Source organism: Bison bison, unplaced genomic scaffold (genome assembly GCF_000754665.1).
Source record: "Bison bison bison isolate TAMUID 2011002044 unplaced genomic scaffold, Bison_UMD1.0 scf7180017860456, whole genome shotgun sequence".
Taxonomy (NCBI): domain Eukaryota; kingdom Metazoa; phylum Chordata; class Mammalia; order Artiodactyla; family Bovidae; genus Bison; species Bison bison.
In genome coordinates, this window is record NW_011491028.1 from 2,313,859 (window position 1) to 2,321,426 (window position 7,568).

The 7,568-nt window shown below is 38.8% G+C and overlaps 1 protein-coding gene across 3 annotated transcripts in view; it reads left to right on the top strand.

Annotated features, from left to right (window-relative positions):
- The window catches only part of PRKG1 (protein kinase, cGMP-dependent, type I), a 1,420,729-nt gene that overhangs the window by 1,257,142 nt on the left and 156,019 nt on the right, over nucleotides 1-7,568 (top strand). The window lies entirely within an intron of this gene.

Below are 7,568 nucleotides of genomic sequence, written 5' to 3' on the forward strand. Positions count from 1 at the left end.
AACTTATATGCAGAGTACATCATGAGAAGTGCTGGACTGGAAGAAACACAAGCTGGAATCAAGATTGCCGGGAGAAATATCAGTAACCTCAGATATGCCAATGACACCACCCTTATGGCAGAAAGTGAAGAGGAACTAAAAAGCCTCTTGATGAAAGTGAAAGTGGAGAGTGAAAAAGTTGGCTTAAAACTCAGCATTCAGAAAACTAAGATCATGGCATCCAGTCCCATCACTTCATGGGAAATAGATGAGAAACAGTGGAAACAGTGTCAGACTTTATTTTCTGGGCTCCAAAATCACTGAAGATGGTGACTGCAGCCATGACATTAAAAGACGCTTACTCCTTGGAAGGAAAGTTATGACCGACCTAGATAGCATATTCAAAAGCAGAGACATTACTTTGCCAACACAGGTTCGTCTAGTCAAGACTATGGTTTTTCCTGTGGTCATGTATGGATGTGAGAGTTGGACTGTGAAGAAGGCTGAGCACCGAAGAATTGATGCTTTTGAACTGTGGTGTTGGAGAAGACTCTTGCGAGCCCCTTGGACTGCAAGGAGATCCAACCAGTCCATTCTGAAGGAGATCAGCCCTGAGATTTCTTTGGAAGGAATGATGCTAAAGCTGAAACTCCAGTACTTTGGCCACCTCATGTGAAGAGTTGACTCATTGGAAAAGACTCTGATGCTGGGAGGGATTGGGGGCAGGAGGAGAAGGGGACGACAGAGGATGGGATGGCTGGATGGCATCACTGACTCGACGGACCTGAGGCTGGGTGAACTCCTGAAGTTGGTGATGGACAGGGAGGCCTGGCGTGCTGTGATTCAGGGGGTCGCAAAGAGGCGGACACGACTGAGCGACTGAACTGAACTAGATTGGTTATTACTTTCCTGCCAAGGAGTAAGTGTCTTAGTTTCATGAATGGAATCTTTTAAAGGAGGTCACCATTATCTTCACTACCTCCATCATAGTTTCAGTTCAGTTCAGTTCAGTTCTGTAGTTCCCTTCTCCTCCTACCCTCAATACCTCCCAGCATCAGGATCTTTTCCAGTGAGTCAACTCTTCGCATGAGGTGGCCAAGTGTTGGAATTTCAGCCTTAACATCAGTCCTTCCAAAGAGCACCCAGGACTGGTCTCCTTTAGGATGGACTGGTTGGATTTCCTTGCAGTCCAAGGGACTCGGAAGAGTCTTCTCTAACACCACAGTTCAAAAGCATCAATTCTTCGGTGCTCAGCTTTCTTCACAGTCCAACTCTCACCTCCATACATGACCACTGGAAAAACCATAGCCTTGATTAGACGGACCTTTGTTGGCAAAGTAATGTCTCTGCTTTTCAATATGCTATCTAGGTTGGTCTTAACTTGCCTTCCAAGCAGTAAGTATCTTTTAATTTCATGGCTGCAATCACCATCTGCAGTGATTTTGGAGCTCCAAAAAATAAAATCTGACACTGTTTCCATTGTTTCCAAATCTATTTCCCATGAAGTGATGGGACCGGATGCCATGATCTTATTTTTCTGAATGTTGAACTTTAAGCCAACTTTTTCACTCTCCTCTTTCACTTTCATCAAGAGGCTTTTTAGTTCCTCTTCACTTTCTGCCATAAGGGTGGTGTCATCTGCATATCTGAGGTTATTGATATTTCTCTGAGCAATCTTGATTCCAGCTTGCACATCTTCCAGCCCAGTGTTTCTCATGACGTACTCTGCATATACGTTAAATAAGCAGGTTGACAATATGCAGCCTTGACGTACTCCTTTTCCTGTTTGGAACCAGTCTGCTGTTCCATGTCCAGTTCTAACTGTTTCTTCCTGACCTGCATACAGATTTCTCAAGAAGCAGGTCAGGTGGTCTGGGATTCCCATCTCTTTCAGAATTTCCCACAGTTTATTGTGATCCACACAGTCAAAGGCTTTGGCATTGTCAATAAAGCAGAAATAGATGTTTTTCTGGAACTCTCTTGCTTTTTCGATGATCCAGCCTATGTTGGCAATTTGATCTCTGGTTCCTCTGCCTTTTCTAAAACCAGCTTGAACATCAGGAAGTTCATGGTTCACATATTGCTGAAGCCTGGCTTGGAGAATTTTGAGCATTACTTTACTAGCGTGTGAGATGAGTGCAATTGTGTGGTAGTTTGAGCATTCTTTGGCATTGCGTTTCTTTGGGATTGGAATGAAAACTGACCTTTTCCAGTCCTATGGCCACTGTTGTTTTCCAAATTTGCTGGCATATTGAGTGCAGCACTTTCACAGCATCATCTTTCAGGATTTGAAATAGCTCAACTGGAAATCCATCACCTCCATTAGCTTTGTTCATAGTGATGCTTTCTAAGGCCCACTTGACTTCACATTCCAGGATGTCTGGCTCTAGGTCAGTGATCACACCATCGTGATTATCTGGGTCGTGAAGATCTCTTTTGTACAGTTTTTCTGTGTATTCTTGCCACCTCTTCTTAATATCTTCTGCTTCTGTTAGGTCCGTACCATTTCTGTCCTTTATCGAGCCCATCTTTGCATGAAATGTTCCTTTGGTATCTCTAATTTTCTTTTTTTTTTTTTTTGTCATCACCTATTTTGTGACCTTTATTTTTTTTTTTCTAATTTTATTTTATTTTTAAACTTTACATAATTGTATTAGTTTTGCCAATCTTTCCCATTCTCTTGTTTTCCTCTATTTCTTTGCATTGATAGCTGAGGAAGGCTTTCTTATCTCTCCTTGCTATTCTTTGGAATTCTGCATTCAAAGGGAATATCTTTCCTTTTCTCCTTTGCCTTTTGATTCTCTTCTTTTCACAGCTATTTGTAAGGTCTCCTCAGACAGTCATAGTTTGGCCCCAGGTAAATAGCAGGGAGGGAACACAACTCCACCCATCAGTAGAAAATTGGATTAAAGACTTACTGACCCTGGCTCCGCCCATCAGAACAAGACAGAGTTTCAGCCCCCCCAGTCAATCTCTCTCATCAGGAATCTTCCATAAGCCTCTTACCCTTATCCATCAGAGGGCAGACAGACTGAAAACCACAATCACAGAAAACTTAGCAGTCTAATCACATGGACCACAGCCTGGTCTAACTCAATGAAACTATCAGCCTTACCATATAGTACCACCCAAGACGGACGGGTAATGGTGGAGAGTTCTGACAAAATGTGGTCCACTGGAGAAGGGAATGGCAAAGCACTTCAGTATTCTTGCCTTGAGAACCCCATGAACAGTATGAAAAGTCTTTGTCCGCTTGGAGTAATTCCTGATCAACACAAGTGCATTAAAAACCATGAGAAATTGCCATTTCAGTATGGGAAAAATAAAAATGGCAGGGGGGGAGGGGGAACTAAATTGGGAGAAATGTGTTATGCCTCTAGCATCCGAAAGGACTTATAGGACAAAGGGATATGTGAGTTGTCTAAAGTTTGAATAGGGATTTTACAAGTAAGAAAGGAGGGTAAATATAGCTCCTGTGAAAGGAAGGGCAGACACAAATATGAGGAATTTGAAAATGTTATTGTACAGTAAAAAGTGGAATATACCAAGACAAGAGGATTTATGTGTCAAGGAACTGAACAGTGAACTAGGCAGGTGGTTGCCTGCAAGATACAGTTAGAAAGAGATGAGGGCAGATAATAAAGAAATATCCTAATAATCTCAAACTAAAGGTATATGATTTATCCTCTGGGCAATAAGGAACCATCAGAAGACAGCTGCTACTACAGTTTGTCAATATTTGCTTTTGAAGGAAGGGAATAGAAGATTGATTCCAATGGGATGAACTCAAACAGGGAAACTAATAGGAGACTAAGGCAACAGTCCTAGGGGTTGCTCACTAGAGTTTAAGAGTCTAAATTTAAATCTAATTTGGGGTGTGTGTGTGTTAGTTGCTCAGTCATGTCCAGCTCTCAGTGCCATGGACTGTAGCCTGCCAGGCTCCTCTGTCCATGGAATTCTCCAGGCAAGAATACTGGAGTGGGTAGACATTCCCTTCTCCAGGGGATCTTCCCGACCCAGGGACAAAATCCAAGTCTCCTGCATTACAGGTGGATTCTTTACCATCTGAGCCATCAGGGGAGACTTAAAGCAGATTTCGGGGAATAATTAAATGTGAGATGTTAACAAAAAAACTGCTTCTGCCTTGGGAGACTTGGCACATGTCTATAATAGATCAAAAGTATGAAAGACAGAGCAGGTTCAGATGAACTGTACTGGTTAAGGATATAACTTCAGACTGTCAAAACGGTATTCAGATATTCAGACGGAGAAGTCCATTGACAGAAATGAGTTGTTTTCTTTTCTCCTGACAATCAGATGATAAAATGGATAGTGATAGTGGGTTTCACCGTGTATCAGTTTTAAAATACCACAATCACAGCTTTGGTCTTGTTAATTACAACTGTTTTATTTTACACCAAGGAGTAAATAATTCCTTTTTCCCCGTTAATTCTTAAAACCTTTCTATATTTCTGAGGCTTGCATTTTTTTTCCATTGAATGTTTTAAGAACTGTTATTCAGAGACTCAGCATTGTCTTTGGAATTCATAAGCCAGTTGTGTGAATGAATAAGAAAAATCTGTGAAAACTTTTAATTTAAAAAAATCAATCTTAATTTCTTCAATTATAAAGGGAAGAGTTGAAATTTCATATTTGAATTCTCTTTATACGTTTTCTGTGTAAAGTTTTGGCTATTAATTTGGGAAAGGGATTATAGTGCTTCTGGTGCTCTTAAAGATAAAGCAGGGAGGGAGATGCCAGGATCAGTTTCTGAGAGAAGCTTAACAATCACTTTAAAAATCAATAGTGTAATTACTAGGCTTGAAAGCTGAATTCTGCTTCAGATATTCCCATTGCTTTTTTTGTAGTTTAGTGGTTTTGCTTACTTTAGTAGGCACACTTCCTGGTGAGACTGTTATTACAGGCCCAGCTGGGTCATAAAGATCTAAAACTTTCCTTTTCTTTTCAATGCGCCTGCAGTTGGTACTTATTTTGAAACTCACAGCATAAACACATGAATTGGATTAGCATCAGCTCCAATAACACTGAAATTTTATTCCCAGACTAAGCTTTGATTACAAAGAAGAACTTTGCAGAATTTACTAGTTTGGATGAAGTGTAATGGTCATATTATGCACCACCTGGCTACAATCATGTAATTGAACTAATATCAAAACAAAAATCAGAATGCAAAGACAAATCATGATTTGGTAGGTAATAAAGATGATGTCCTCCCTTGATGAATGAAAGATAGTATATTTTCATCTAGATGAGAAATCTAATTGGGTGAGTGAAAAATTTTATTTATTGTGTTGCACTCGCAGGGTTGTTTTTTTTTCCTTTTTTCTTTGTCTTGTTTTTACCTTTTTATATAGTTGGTGTCAGGTGATTATAAGCTTATTAGTTGCTCCCTAAGAAAAATTAGAAAGCACAGAAAAATATAAATATAATCCCACCATTCAAAGGTAATTACTGTTAATATTTCAGTGAAAAGTGAAAATGTTAGTTGCTCAGTCGTGTCCAACTCTTTGTGACCCTAGGGACTGTAGCCTGCCAGGTTCCTCCATCCATGGGATTTTCCAGATAAGAATACTGGAGTAGGTTGCCATTTCCTTCTCCAGGGGATCTTCGCAACCCAGGATCGACCCTGGATCTGCCTCATTGCAGGCATACTCTTTACCATGTGAGCTACCAGGCAAGCCCCAGTATTTCAGTTAATTACCTTAAATAGTGACATCACACTGCCTAATTTTTTTCCTACTTTGTCCATGTACAGGGGTAGAATAAATAGTACTTGCTTACACACAGGTAGATATACAGATAGACAAATTTACCCTGTCGTTTATTGAACATATGTGTCAATCATGGAGCTAGTTGGGACAGATAGCCTGATGAAAAGGTATACACATATTTACATATATACATACATAATTACTGTCACAGCAAACATGAAAAGAATACTTTTTATCTTCTATTTTAATGTTACACTTGGCTCTAGAGAGTTAAAGTATCATATCACAATGCAACATGGCTTATAAGTGGAGAAGGAGGATCCTCTCTGCAAGGGCCATTGCATCATGCTGCTTTACCATATTGTATTAGTTATTTGTTGTTCAGTTGCTAAATCATGTCTGACTCTTTGTGACCCATCGACGGAAGCACACCAGACTCATGTTTAATAAAAATATCTCATGAGCAGAAGTTGAGTCTTAAAATGGGCCATATAAGCTCATTTTAATTTTTAGTTTTGTAAAGAATTCTTTGCATGTATCTTTTTTCCCCCTTAGAATAATTTCCTTGAGGAGCTACTCAGCAGTAGAATTACTGATTCAAAGTAAATATGTATTTTTATTTTTGTTTATTTTTAAATGTTTTGTTGAAATATAGTTGATTTACAATATTACAAGTTTCAGATATACAGTATAGTGATTCAATATTTCTATAGATTATACTCCATTTAAGATTATCACAGCTGTATATTACATCTTTATATCTTATTTATTTTATACCTAGTAGTTTGTACCTCTTAATCTCCTTCCACTACCTTGCCCCTCCTCCTACCTTCTTCCCATTGGTAACCAGTACTCTGTTCTCTATATCTGTGAGTCTGTTTCTGTTTTGCTATATTGTTTGTTTTATTTTTTTAGATTCCACGTATGAGTGAAATCATACAGTATTTGTCCTTCAATGTCTGACTCACTTCACTAAGTGTAATACCCTCCCGGTCTTCAAGAACACCTCTGATCATCTGATTCAGAGGAAAGTAAATATAGTTTCTAGAGATGTTTCTCAACTGAAACTCAGAGGCCAGGTTGATGTTAAGGATTATATAATTACAGGTTATATTCTGATCCCTTAGAGTTGGGTAGCACACTGGCCCTGAGTTGGTTGCAATTATAAAATCTGAATTAAAGTTTAGGCTATAGTTATAATTCTCCTGCAGTCAACACTGACCCGACTACATTTGTAATACTGAGCTCAATGCTGAGTGCCAGAGTTTAGAAAGATATTAACACATTAAATGCAACCAAAATGGTGGTGGTGGGTAGGGGTGGTGGTCCAGATGAGCTGTATGACAATCATGAGATAGGAAGGAAAAAAATCACCATCCAGGTCCTTGCATGTTGTTGCAAATGACAGCATTTCAGTTTGGGGTTTTTTATGGCTGAGTGATATTTCATTGTGTATATATACTATCCATTCATCTGTTGATGGACTGTTATGTTGCTTCCGCATCTTAGCTATCATAAATAATGCTTCTATGAACACTCAGGTGCATATATCTTTTCCAATTAGTGATTATTTTTTTAATTTTGGCAAATACCAAGAAGTTAAATTACTGAATCACATGGCAGTTCCAGCTTTATTTGTTTGAGGAATAACCATACTGTTTTCCATAGCGACTACATCAATTTACAATCCCACCAATAGTGCACAAGGTTTTCTTTTTTCCACATCCTCCAACACTTGTTATTTGTTGCCTTTTGTTTGTTTGTTTTGTTTTTTGTTTATTTTTAATATAAATTTATTTATTTTAATTGGAGGCTAATTACTTTACAGTATTGTAGTGGTTTTGCCATACATTGACA